Source organism: Schistocerca americana, chromosome 2 (genome assembly GCF_021461395.2).
Source record: "Schistocerca americana isolate TAMUIC-IGC-003095 chromosome 2, iqSchAmer2.1, whole genome shotgun sequence".
Lineage (NCBI taxonomy): Eukaryota > Metazoa > Arthropoda > Insecta > Orthoptera > Acrididae > Schistocerca > Schistocerca americana.
Genome location: NC_060120.1, coordinates 186,091,982 through 186,106,582, shown reverse-complemented (window position 1 = coordinate 186,106,582; position 14,601 = coordinate 186,091,982).

Below are 14,601 nucleotides of genomic sequence, written 5' to 3'. Positions count from 1 at the left end.
CGGATCGCATCGGAAAATTTCCGGCGAAGTACTGGGTCGAAACGACCTTTAGACCCGCCAAGAAGAACAAAAACAATTACGAAGGGCAAATAGATGCACGACACCCACCCTAGCAACACCTGGGGTATATAAAATTCCGTGCAGTTGTGAACAAGTGTACACTGGGACTACGAAAAGAAGTGTCAACATCCACATAACCGAACACAAAAGGAACTGTCGTCTGCAACATTCCGTAAAAACGGTCGTAGCAGAATATGTTTTGCGAGACGGGAACCACGAAATAAAATTCTGTGAGACGAGAGTTTCAGCAAGAACATCGCATTATCATGCACACGTGTATAGAGAACCAATAGAGATTCATAAACAATATAATAATTTTAATAGAAAAGAAGAAAATTTGAAGTTAGTCAAAATATGGTTGTCGACTTTGCACCGACAGAATGACAATCGATAATTTTTCTCGAGAACGATGACGCCATCCAGAGATAGTCATACAGTCGGCATCAAGTGGTGCCCTCTATGCACCTTATAAATGCGAGCGCCCCTTGTGCCTTGGTGTCAGTAAATATATTATCGCTACAGCACCGACTTATTGAGCTTGTCAGCAATATAATTTTCCACGCTACCAGTATAAATTTCCATCACACACTATAGCACAATGTATTAGAGAGACTAATGAGAATTTGATAGAACAATTCCACTTGGACCTTCTAATAATATTAGCCATTTAAGTAATGAAAGCTGAAGTGTAAATGTCAGTTCTTTAAAAAAATTAAATAAATTAAGTGAGATACTAGAGAATAAATACAATAAAAAGTAAAACATTATATAAGATACCTTATCCCAGGTGGGGTTTTTGAGGGGTTTTCCCTACCCGTAAGGCGAATGTCGGGATATAACATATAACATCATCCCCCCCCCCCCCTCTCAGGAACAAGAAGAAAAAGAGGAAGAAGTAGATTAAGTAGGAAAAAGGAAGTAAGTAATAATGAATAGAAATAGATGTATGATGAATTATTGAAGAATTATTGTTACTAAATTGGATAGTCAATATTTCAAGTAAAACAGGAAATATCAATTTTTTTCCAAATAATATAAATAAATGGAGTGCCAACAGTATTAAAACACCTAAGGCTGAAAAGAGCTAAACTCTAGATACAGCCCAACCTCGTAAGAGGGGATGAAAGAAAAAAAGTAGTCGTTTTACCTCGGGAATGTCTCCCGCAGTTGGAGACTTAGGAAGCAGCATAATGGAGGCTTCTCAGCTTGGATGTTTTAACTAAAGAACCTCTTGAATGATTGCACCGTTCATGTTGTCCCAATTTCGCAATTTGTGGTTATAGACACTGCTCTTGATGCACCCCCACAGAACACAGTCACGCTCTGATACGTCTGGAGATCAGGGAGGCCAAGGAACATTTCCAAAACAGGAGATAATCCGTCCAGAAAACAGATGTCGAAGCACTGACATTGAAACGTTCGCGGTGTGTGATGTACCGCCGTTCTGCTGGAACTAAACATCCTGTAAAGGGAGTCCTCATCTTTTCATTTCCTGTTTCAAGGATGTTTCAAGCATACGAGTATGAGTATGTTGCCTATGGAGAGGACATGCACATAACTTTTCCAACCCGCCAAGATAGCCGAGCTCGCTAACGCGCTGCTTCCTGGACTCGGGTAGCCGCGCCAGCCCTGGATCGAATCCGCCCAGCGGATTAACGACGAGGGCCGGTGTGCCGGCCAGCCTGGATGTGGTTTTTAGGCGGTTTTCCACATCCCCCTAGGTGAATACCGGGCTGGTCCCCACGTCCCGCCTCAGTTACACGGCTCGCAGACATCTGAACACTTTCGCACTATTCCATGGATTACGCTAGTCGCAGACGGTTGGGGTACTCTGCTTCCTTCCTGGGGGGTACGGGGTGGCGGCAGGAAGAGCATCCGGGCATCCCTTCAACTAACATTGCCACATCTGCTTAACCCTGCCGATCCTGCATATCTGCGGGAAAAACGGCATAAGCAAATGAAAGAAAGATATAACTTTTCCACTATGTTCCCAGATGATATGAAGTGTTCCACCCATCTGAGGATTGTGTTACATCTCGGAACAGTTCCGTGTCGACTGAGATTGAATTGTACAGACTCACTACTTCTAGCGAAACTGTCGTAGACGAACAAACGGTGCTGTAAGACCAACTACACCATTATAACTGAAATGATGCCTTATATGGAGAAGATCTACCCCCAACCACGATCTTCTCCCCCCACCACACTCTCAGTACTACGCAGTTCAAAACAGTCTGCCTTCCGTGTGTTACCCAGCATAATTGATTTATTACACGAAATATATCGACCTAATTATGGCTACTGCAATGCTATAGAGAACACGTACACCACAATCGAAAGTGCAGCGATAAAAACTCGGTCAAATCACATAAGCTAATGGTAATATTGTCCAATTATTTATCTATCTTAAAGGGTACAACAAAACAAAAGATAATCAGATAAACGTTAAAGTTGAAATATAATTAAAAAGTAGTTTTCAGCCTTCATTATACCTTGAAGTCCAGATCCATCAGTCAATCAAAAACATTGGGCATGACGTGGATGAAACCCTGAAGCACGCCTGAATATACCTTCTGTGGGACACCGAAAAGCGATGTATACCATTTCAGTGCTTTTGTTAGGGAGCACACCAAACATTGTTTCTCACAATAAACACGTACTGCTGCATTAAGGCCTTCTGAACAATTCACCATCCCTTACCATTTTGAACTATTTACATCTCTGCGCTCTTGCATGATTATAATGTTGCCTACACGTCGTGCCTGACTCTTGTTCATGGTCTTTTCTTATCTCTTGAAACCCACCAGAGAACTTCGTTGGACCAATTATCATCCATTCACTCGGCTACCTGCCACTCCCACCAAAATTTCCATCCTAATTTAGTCTGCTGTTGTTGTTGTTGCTACTGCTGTGGTCTTCAGTACAGGGACAGGTTAGATGCAGTTCTCCATTCTAGTACAGGGTGGGCCCAGAAAATACTTCATGCTGCTCAAGATTGGCAACTCAACTTACATTATCTGCCCTGGCAACAGTGTCCATAATATTCCACAATCATTTGAAAAATTACAACTTGGAAAGTATTAAAGATAGAGAACCGTGGTTTGTTGTGAAACTGTAGTAGGTACTGTCAAAGATTTTTTTTTTCTTTTTCCTTTGTAGCATCAGAATCGTGGCGAGCCAAGAAAAGGCACAATGTGGCGTCTCGTAATCCAAATGAGAGGCAATGCCGGAGGGAGAGGGTACCACTGAGGAAAACAAGCATAGCGAGGTCGTTCAAAAACTTTAGAGAGGTCCAGTGTCCGAAAACTTCCTTAAAATAGACACCTCTTGTGTCTTAAGCACATGTTGACAGATTACAAGCTTCAAAAAATGGTTAAAATGGCTCTGAGCACTATGGGACTTAACTTCTGAGGTCATCAGTCCCCTAGAACTTAGAACTACTTAAACCGAACTAACCTAAGGACATCATACACATCCATGCCCGAGGCAGGATTCGAACCCGCGACCGTAGCGGTCGCGCGGTTCCAGACTGAAGCACCTAGAGCCACTCGGTCACTCCGGGCGGCTTGCAAGCTTCATTTCAACGCATACCCCAAAGTTAATTCGTCGTGCGTCAAGCGAATTGTTGGAAACAAGACCACCTGACCATAAATAGTTATGCCTTTTTGGGTAAAAAGTGCAGAAGGTCCAAGCACTGCAGGCCTTCGATGGTCCTCCGCTATATTCATTCGTGAGTTGCCTGCCGGCGTCCATAAATGCTGTCAATGAATACCTCAAAAAGTGGCTGTTTTCAGATGAATTTCTGAACATGTCCTTAGGTTGGTTAGGTTTAATTAGTTTTAAGTTCTAGGCGGCTGATGACCTCAGAAGTTAAGTCGCATAGTGCTCAGAGCCATTTGTACCATTTTTTTTTTTTTTTGATCATGTGAATCACCATAACATTAATATTTGGGCTCTGAAAATCCAAGCAACACGCTGAACACCTCCATGATGGCCCAAAGCTTAAGGTTCGGCGTGACATAACACGCGGTATGGTGGCAGCCAGCGCCCCCCCCCCCCCCCCGCCCCCCCCCTCCCCCCTCTTCCCACACACACACAATGAAGTTTGAGCATGTGGGACGTGCTGAATGACATATTTCCTGGGAGCTAGGTGGATCACGATGGTCCTATCGCATGGTACCCGCACTCTCGTAATGCCACATCATTAGACTTTTGTTGTGAGGGTACATCACGGATCGTGAGCACACGCAACCAATCAATGACATTGCTAGCCTTATGTACACGAATCATTGAAGACGCTGACGCTGTAATGCTGATCCATTCATGGGCAGATCTCTAATGTCGCTTCAATGTGCTATGAGAAATGAGTGGGGTACACACCGTATTTCTGGGATACAGAAAAAATCTTTGAGAGCAGCTAAACGATTTATAACAAATTCTGATGCTTTGCGTCTAAACGTTTCTAAGCTATTGCGTAAAATAAGGGAAAGGCAACCAGTTACCTATAGAGGACTGGTACTTGGCACACATAAACTCGTAATAGAAAACAGTGAACTCTAGCTTTCGAGCTCTTGTTCTTTTCCTGGTAAGAGTAAACACATTCATAACACCACCCACCCAAACACCCACCCTGTCTGTAGTGGCGATGCTGGTTACTGAATGTTAGTTACTGAAAGCCGTAACCTGCGTAGATGGAGATGGGGAGTGGGTAGCAAAGGATGTACGAAATAAGGAGGGAGTATAAAGGGTAGTGTGAGGCAGATCTTTCGCTGTTGATTCAGCGGCTGCACAACAAGACGAAAGGAGTTCAGAGAGTCGAGCACACGAGTATAAGTGATAGAGGCAGAGGATGGGAGGGGAAGGGGAGAAGAGGCGACGTGGATGATGGTGTTAAGGAAGATAGGGAGAGGGCTGGGAAAAAAAGATGGGAAGAGGAGTGGAAAATGGGAGAGTGTAGGTAGGGAGAAAGAGAGAGAGAGAGAGAGAAAGAGAGAGATAGAGAGAGAGAGAAGGAGAGAGAGAGAGAGCCCACAAGCAGGGGAGGTGGGGGGGGGGGGGGCAAATGAGGATTAGTGGTAGAAGGGAGTAAGCGATCTGGATGGGGAAGTAGTGGTGGGAACAGAAGAGGGAAGGGGAAGGGTAAGGTGAGGCAGCAGGAAATAAGTTACGCAGATTTAAGCCATGGGGATTGCGAGATCGAGCGGGGTAGTGCAGTGGTTAGCACACTGGACTTGCATTCAGGAGGACGAAGGCTGAAAGTCACTCCTGGCCATCCTGATTTAGGTTTCCCATGATTTCCCTAAATCGCTTAAAGGCAGATGCTGGGATGGTTTCTTCGAAAGTGCGCGGCCACTTTCCTTCTCCATCCTTCCATAATCCGAGCTTGTGCTCCATCTCTAATGACCTTGTTGTCAACAGCAAGCTAAACTCTAATCTCCTCCTTATTCTCGGGATTGCGAAAGTGCAGGATATGTTGGAGAGACAATTGTCACCTGCGTAGTTCATAGAAACTTGTGCTGGAAAGGAGTATCCAAATGGCTTGTGTAGTGAAGGGGCTGTTGAAGTCATTAGTATTTTGATGCACAGCATGTTCGTAAGCTGGATGCTCAAGTTTGCGGTTGGCCACAGTTTGGTGGTGGCCATGCAGTTGGTTACTTCTCATGCCCAGTAACTGCAGTGTAGCTGACATATAACATGGCTGCTTTCACATGAGGCCCTGCCTTTTATCGAGCAGGAGATGCCTATGATTGACTACAGTAGGAAGTGGTAAGTGTATGTACGAAACAGGTCTTGCACTTGAGTCAACCACAAGGGAAAGACCAACAGGGTCGCAGGATTGAGAGCAGGAGTAGGGATAGACGAGATATTCTGTAGGATGGGCAGGTGGCAGAACACTACTCTGCGTGATGTGGGTAGGGTATCACTCACCCTAAGGCAAAATGAGAGGTAGTCAAAACATTGGTGATAGATTTGGTTGAGCTTTTCTAGGTCAGTCTGATACTGGATGATTAGAGGAATACTGGCGCTGGCTAGTTTATTGGTTACAGAGGAAGAGATGATATGGGAGATTTGTTTGTTGATGATCTGGATAGGATAATGTCTGTCAATAAAAGCTCTAGTTAGGTTATCAGCATCTTTCGACGATTCCTGCTTTCCACTGCAGATGCAGCATCCATGCATGGCGAGGCTATATGGAAGAGACAATTTTGCATGGGACAGGTGACTGCTGTCAGAGTGGAAGTACTGCTGGTGGTTGGTGCACTTGGTATGAATGAATATCTTTGTGGAGCAATCTGAGAAGTAGAGATCAACATCTAGGAAGATGGCTCGTTGAAAGAAGAACTAGGTGAAGCAGAGTAGATGTTGAAGCTATGAAGGAATAAGCAAAGATTGTCCTGCCCTGAGTCCAAATCATGAAAATGTCGTCAAGGAGTCTGAACCAGACAAAAGATATAAGGTATTAGCTGGATAGGAAGAATTCCCACAAATAGCACATAAATAAGCTGGAATAGGTTGATTCATGCAGTGCCCATGCCAGCATCATGAATTTGTTTATACACTCCTGGAAATGGAAAAAAGAACACATTGACACCGGTGTGTCAGACCCACCATACTTGCTCCGGACACTGCGAGAGGGCTGTACAAGCAATGATCACACGCACGGCACAGCGGACACACCAGTAACCGCGGTGTTGGCCGTCGAATGGCGCTAGCTGCGCAGCATTTGTGCACCGCCGCCGTCAGTGTCAGCCAGTTTGCCGTGGCATACGGAGCTCCATCGCAGTCTTTAACACTGGTAGCATGCCGCGACAGCGTGGACGTGAACCGTATGTGCAGTTGACGGACTTTGAGCGAGGGCGTATAGTGGGCATGTGGGAGGCCGGGTGGACGTACCGCCGAATTGCTCAACACGTGGGGCGTGAGGTCTCCACAGTACATCGATGTTGTCGCCAGTGGTCGGCGGAAGGTGCACGTGCCCGTCGACCTGGGACCGGACCGCAGCGACGCACGGATGCACGCCAAGACCGTAGGATCCTACGCAGTGCCGTAGGGGACCGCACCGCCACTTCCCAGCAAATTAGGGACACTGTTGCTCCTGGGGTATCGGCGAGGACCATTCGCAACCGTCTCCATGAAGCTGGGCTACGGTCCCGCACACCGTTGGGCCGTCTTCCGCTCACGCCCCAACATCGTGCAGCCCGCCTCCAGTGGTGTCGCGACAGGCGTGAATGGAGGGACGAATGGAGACGTGTCGTCTTCAGCGATGAGAGTCGCTTCTGCCTTGGTGCCAATGATGGTCGTATGCGTGTTTGGCGCCGTGCAGGTGAGCGCCACAATCAGGACTGCATACGACCGAGGCACACAGGGCCAACACCCGGCATCATGGTGTGGGGAGCGATCTCCTACACTGGCCGTACACCACTGGTGATCGTCGAGGGGACACTGAATAGTGCGCGGTACATCCAAACCGTCATCGAATCCATCGTTCTACCATTCCTAGACCGGCAAGGGAACTTGCTGTTCCAACAGGACAATGCACGTCCGCATGTATCCCGTGCCACCCAACGTGCTCTAGAAGGTGTAAGTCAACTACCCTGGCCAGCAAGATCTCCGGATCTGTCCCCCATTGAGCATGTTTGGGACTGGATGAAGCGTCGTCTCACGCGGTCTGCACGTCCAGCACGAACGCTGGTCCAACTGAGGCGCCAGGTGGAAATGGCATGGCAAGCCGTTCCACAGGACTACATCCAGCATCTCTACGATCGTCTCCATGGGAGAATAGCAGCCTGCATTGCTGCGAAAGGTGGATATACACTGTACTAGTGCCGACATTGTGCATGCTCTGTTGCCTGTGTCTATGTGCCTGTGGTTCTGTCAGTGTGATCATGTGATGTATCTGATCCCAGGAATGTGTCAATAAAGTTTCCCCTTCCTGGGACAATGAATTCACGGTGTTCTTATTTCAATTTCCAGGAGTGTAGATTTGGCCTTCAAAAGTGAAACAATCGGTGTCAGAATGTGGCTGGCTAGGAAGATTAGAAAAGAGGTGGCAGGTGTGCTGTCAGGAGGACGTTGGGAAAGTTAGGTTGGGCATGGGGGATGTTTACGTATTACGGTGAACAAGAAGGAGTTTGATGCTAATAAGACAGACACTGTAGAAAGACGGTGAAGGAAGTAAGTCGTGTCTTGAAACTTGGATGGGAGGTTACAGTGGTTTGGAGGTGTTGGAAACAAAGGCACATGCAAGGGGATGGTGGTGTGAGGAGAGAGATGCTTCTATGCGGCAGGTTTCACATATGACCCAAGGCCTTGAGGAACTGCTGGAGGTCCTGCTGGAGTTTTCCGATAGGATTATGGTCACAAGGTTTCTATACAGAGGTGTCATAAAGTTGCCAGAGACGCTCGGCCACGTAGTAACTACAACTCCTGACCACTGTGGTGGAGCCTTTGTCTGTAAGGAAGGTGACAACCTCTGGATTGGTTTCCAGCTCGTGTGTGTTCCTTAGGAGTTAATGTGTGCTCCTTAGAAGTGATGTTGGACTCACTGGGAAGCAACCCTTGTCCACAGTACGAGCAGCCCCTATCGGCTCGCCATCTGACAAGTGTTCATGACGTCGCCTTTCCGGCTGAGATCTTTTTTAATATGTGACTTGTAAGTACTGCATCTTTTCGAGTCAGTACAAACTTTAATGTTATTAATGTACTATATACCTAATGTTTTAGTACAGTTAGTCTAATTCTGAGGACGCTCATAGTAGCGTCGAAACCAGGTCAATTTTGACTTAATATTTGTGAGCGAGGGCTTATTTGTTACAATATAATTCTGACACGGTCACTGAACCTTAGCAGCTATGTTCAAAATTCTTGACTAGCATCAACTCACCAAGTGAGTTACGCCACGGCCGTTACAGCATGTATTTCAAGCAAACTTGATTTTCATCCTCACAGTGGCGCTACTAGCAGCGCTCTTAAGTGACTGCCGCGAAATTTGAATAGACATCATCTTTCAGATGTAGAAACACGCCTACCGACTCTGGTTTATGTCTCACATCTCCTTCTTGGTGATGCGATTTTTTTCATAAGTTTACATGTATACGAAGAATACTTACAGTATCTGCAAATCTGTTCACAATCTCACATTCTTCTTCATCTCGCATTATGCCACACCAGCTACAACCTCTTAAAAAGGTTTGTCTTCATTGACTGAGACTCTTAGATCGAAGAACTGAATCAATAGCATTCATCAGCTGTGGTGCCCTTTAGGAGTAGATCAAAAGTGTTCTGGTGCTACAGTTACACAATAACTGCATCCCGACGTTTATTTTGGTGTGGAATCTGAAAAGATAATCAGGATTTTGCTCGCGGGATGCTACCATATACATGATACCCTTCAAAGAACTTAAGTGAATCAATTTTCGCACGTTCCCTGACTTTCAATTGAACACTGAACGTTCTTTTGTCCGTACTTACACCGACACAGATATGCTGACATTCAATTATCCAAAATGACATCACAATCGCATTATTTATTTTGCTGCCAACCGGTTTCAATTACACCAACTATAGTTACTAACCGCGCACAGACAGGGTGACGACTCCAGCGAGCGATCAATGGTGTAAATTGCCCTGAAGATGACCCCACCGCGGGTTGAAACCGGTTGGCGGCAAAATAAATAATGCGATTGTGACTGTCATTTTGAATAATTGATTATAAGTAAATTAATCGCTGTTTATCTCCATAAAACAATGTTGTCTAAAAATGCTGACAATCACCAAAAGCTATCCTTATATCCATTAACTTTTATCGATTACTTTGGCTACTATTTTCCTTTACTGCTCCGACATATCGCAATTAATTTCTTGATTTGATAGAGGATCAGTTATTTTCCGTGTGTCACTAATAATCTTGTAGTAGTCGTGTGAGAATCGTATAACTGCACATGACGTGACTACTCTGTCTTCTAACAAGTAGGTTAAAAAATATATTTTGAAAGTCTTATACGATACCCTCACTACAGGCGTAATTCACAAGAAGTGTAGTTTTGCACTGATTAATAATAGAAACGTGGGTTGATATGAATGGCCTACCAGGTAATAACGAGAAGAGTCCAAACCTCCTAAAAAAAAAAAAAAAAGAAACTAGTTTACCTTTAAAAGCGAGATCCAAGAGATCTCTGCCGATCTGCTAAGTAGCCAGCATCTGAGTGGTTATAATCTCAAACGGCCTCTCAACACTCTTCAAACAAGATAATCTGTCAAAGGGTCACTGCCACCAAGAGGAAATGTAGCAAGGGTAAATTAAGAAGAATTACATCACAAGTAAAACAAGCATAAATATGTATTTAACAAGACTCTATCTATAGAAGTACACGTCCTGAGTGACTGCCTGAATGACTGATTCATCATGGCCCTGACCATACACCTAAGGATAGAAACTTGAAATTTGGAGAGCTTGACGATCTTATACTGCAGGCGTCGTTTAAGAAGGGATTTTTCGAAATTTCGACTCCAAGGGTGTGAAACAGGGGAAGAAAGGTTTTTCGAAAATATGTCGCTATGAACCCCTTTGAGGTGAAATAGTGGGAGAAAGGATTTTTCTTTTTTTTCCTTTTTCTTTTTTTAAATAGATAATTATTAATGAACTGCTAAAGCATTTTTAAAGTTACAGCTGCGAAAATTGGTATCTGACTTCTCCGTTTGAAATAAAGAAATTTTTGTTTTGATGTTTTTGAAAATTCAGCGCTAAGGGGATGAAATAGGGGACCAAATGGTTTGTGAAAATATTTCAGTATGTAAGGATTCTTGAAGTTAACTCTATGGAAATTGTTATTTGGCTTCTCGGTTGGAAGTAAAAAGAAATACCTTTATCATTGTTTTGGGAAATCAACCACGAAGTGGGTAAAATAGGTCCTGATTGATTCTGTGACGCATTATCGGTCAGCCCAAACCACTAAGGACAGAAACTTGAAATTTGCAGATGGTGTTGATGTTATACAATAAGTATCGTTTAAGAAGGGAGTGTTCGAAATTCCAGTCCTAAGGGGGTGAAATAGGGGATGAATGGCTATTTGGAAATATGTTGCTATTAAGGCAGTTTTGAGAGTAAACTACGAAATTTGGTGCTTGGTTTCTCAGATTAAAAAAAAAGTGTTTCATTATTTTTGGAAATTCAACCACCAAGGGGCTACAATAGCGGCTGAAAGCTTTTTTAAATCAATCATTATAAAAGAATTATTAATTGGTATCTGACTTCTTGGTTAGAAATGTAATACGTGTTTCAGTGTTTTTGGAAATTCAATCGCTAAGAGAGTGGAACAAGTTAAGAAATTTTTTTGGCTAGTATTTGGTCGTATTATAATATTTTTAAAAGTATATCTTTGAAAAATGGTGTTTCACTTCTTGGTTGGAAATAAATAAATGTTACGGGATGAAAGTTTCTACGGAAATATCACCGCAAGAACTCAAGAGGCAGGATTAACGAAAACCTCCGATTTCAGCTACCTGAACCGCTTTTTTGTCAGTACATTCGGAAAAGACCACTCTTCTATAGCCTTAATCAGCTTGAACAATTTAGAAAGTGTTGGAATTTGTGAACAACATAAAAATTCCGTTAAAGAAAAAAAATCTGTGCCGATCATACAGTTTACGAGAGCGAAGCAGCGGACACCGAACTAACGTTGTATGATTTCTGTCTCTCTCGTCTCGGGGACATGTTGAAAATTATTAGGCGAATTTACTCACGTATTCACTAGATAAAGTATACTCCATTTTAATCTGATGTGCTTGAATTTTGATGCTACATAATATTCAAATTCCACCTCTTTTGGGATCACACTATAAATGCAGTTGTGCTCCACTCTTCATGAAATAAAAAAATAAAAAAATGGCTCTGAGCACTATGGGACTTAACATCTGAGGTCATCAGTCCCCTAGAACTTAGAACTACTTAAACCTAACTAACCTAAGGACATCACACACATCCATGCCCGAGGCAGGATTCGAACCTGCGACCGTAGCGGTCGCGCGGTTTCAGACTGAAGCGTCTTTAACCGCGTGGCCACACTGGCGGGCTTGAAATTTTAATCTCAGCTCCTGAAGACTGAAAGCGCACTTACTCGACACTGACAGCAGAAAATGTAAATACATTTGATGAAATGCTGATAGCCACGTTTCACATAATTGAGATTACTTCGACGTTAAACTAGAAGTATTGTTACAATTCTGGTGAATAAAGGAAATATTGTTAACGAAAAGCGTTCACTGAATGCTTGGGCTGATGCCTTCGCTGTATTCAACAAGTTTCAGTAATGTTATTACCGCATGCAGTGTTAAGACTTTCCCGATGTTAGATTCAGCCAGTGGTCATCACTGTTGTTGAGAAAAATTATTTTCCAAGGAAATAGCGTTTCTATTAGCAAGTGTTTCATACCGAGTAACTATGACCTGAGAAAGCTTTCATCGCTCCGGGCATACCACACTCATCAATTGCGGGAACTAGTTTATTCATTGAGGCCGCGACCTCGGCTAATGCACGTGCTGGAAAAAACTCACCTACTGTCCTACCGGGTAGGGCAGCCGATGGGAACCGACCCAGTCCCGTCCGGTAGGTAGAAAGTCGAGGAGCTGGTGTCTGACAAATTGAACCTAGCGTACACCGCGCCTCATAGGGGGTTCCAGTAGGCAATATAGCCAATAAAACAACAACGTTATCGCTCGTGCATACTATGACATTTTGGTTTGTTGACATTAGCACCGGGTATGACAGGAAAGATACGAAGTGACTATCAAAAATAAGTTTCACGTTATTACGGCACACAATATTACTAGTGCGATGACGCTGTGGAATAAGAAACATGAGTCGGTGTAGAAGAGGTAGGGGAACCACTGTTAGAATCAGAATTTAAAAGCACTATGGAAGACTTAAAATCGAATGAGGCAGAAGAAATGGATAACATACCATCGGAATTTCTAAAATAATTGGGAGTAACTCGCAACAAAACGACTATTCCCGTTCGTGTTGTAAGTAGGCTGTTTAGGTTTTTTTATTGGTAACGCCACGTAGCGCTCTGTATGAAAATCACTGGCTGCGCTCTGTGCAGTCTGTGGCTGGTTTCCATTGTTGTTTGCTATTGTAGTGTTGGGCAGCTCGATGTGAACAGCGCGTAGCGTTGTGCAGTTGGAGGTGAGCTGCCGGCAGTGGTGGATGTGGGGGGAGAGATGGTGGAGTTTTGAGAGCGGATGATCTGGACGTGTGTCCATCAGAGACAGTAAATTTGTAAGACTGGATGTCATGGACATATATATACACACACACACATATATATATATATATATATATATATATATATATATATATATATATATATGACTTTTGAACACTATTAAGGTAAATACATTGTTTGTTCTTTATCAAAATCTTTCATTTGCTAACTATGCCTATCAGTAGTTCGTGCCTTCAGTAGTTAGAATCTTTTATTTAGCTGGTAGTATTGGCGCTCGCTGTATTGCAGTAGTTCGAGTAACGAAGTTTTTTGTGAGGTAAGTGATTCATGAAAGGTATAGGTTATTCTTAGTCAGGGCCATTCTTTTGTAGGGATTGTTAAAAGTCAGATTGCGTTGCGCTAAAAATATTGTGTGTCAGTTTAGGCACAGTCATTTATAATTTTTCTAAAGGGACGTTTCAGTGTGTAGAATATATGAGTCTGGCGATATACCATCTGACTTCGTAAAAACATCATCCACACTACAACAGCCGACAAATGCGAGAATTATCGAACAATCAGCTTAACAGCCCGTGTTTTCAAGTTGATGACAAGAATAATATGCAGCAGAATGGAAAAGAAAGTTGAGGATTTGTTAGATGACGATCAGTTTGGCTTTAGAAAAGACCAGTTCTGACGTTGCGGTTGATAATGGGAGCAAGTTTAAAGAAAAACGGAGACAAATTCGTAGGATTTGTCGACCTGGAAAAAGAGTTCGACAATGTGAAATGGTGTCAGATGTTCGAAATTCTGAAAAAATAGGGACAAGCTAGAGGGAAAGAAGAGTAATGTACAATATGTATAAGAGCCAAGAGGGAGCAATGAGAGTAGAAGACCAAGAACGAAATGCTCGCTCCTACCGTCCAGCCTATACATCGAAGAACAATGACGGAAACGAAAGAAAAGTTCGGGAGTGGAATCAAAATTCGAAGTGAAAGGGTATCAATGATAGGATTCGATGACGACATTGCTGTCCTCAGTGAAAGTGAAGAGGAATGATGGGAAGAAAGAGAAGCAATGAGAGTAGCAGAAACGAGAACAACGAGACGGTAATCACAAAGTAGATGAAGTTAATGAATTCTGCTACCTAGGTAACAAAAAAACCAATGTCGGATGGAGCAAGATAGACATCAAAACCAGACCAACACTGCCAAAAAGTGCATTTCTGGCTTAGAGAAGTGTAGTATTATCAAACATAGGCCTTAATTTGAGGAAGAAATTTCTGAGAACATACGTTTGGAGCACAGCATTGTATGGTAGTGAAACATGGACTGTGGGA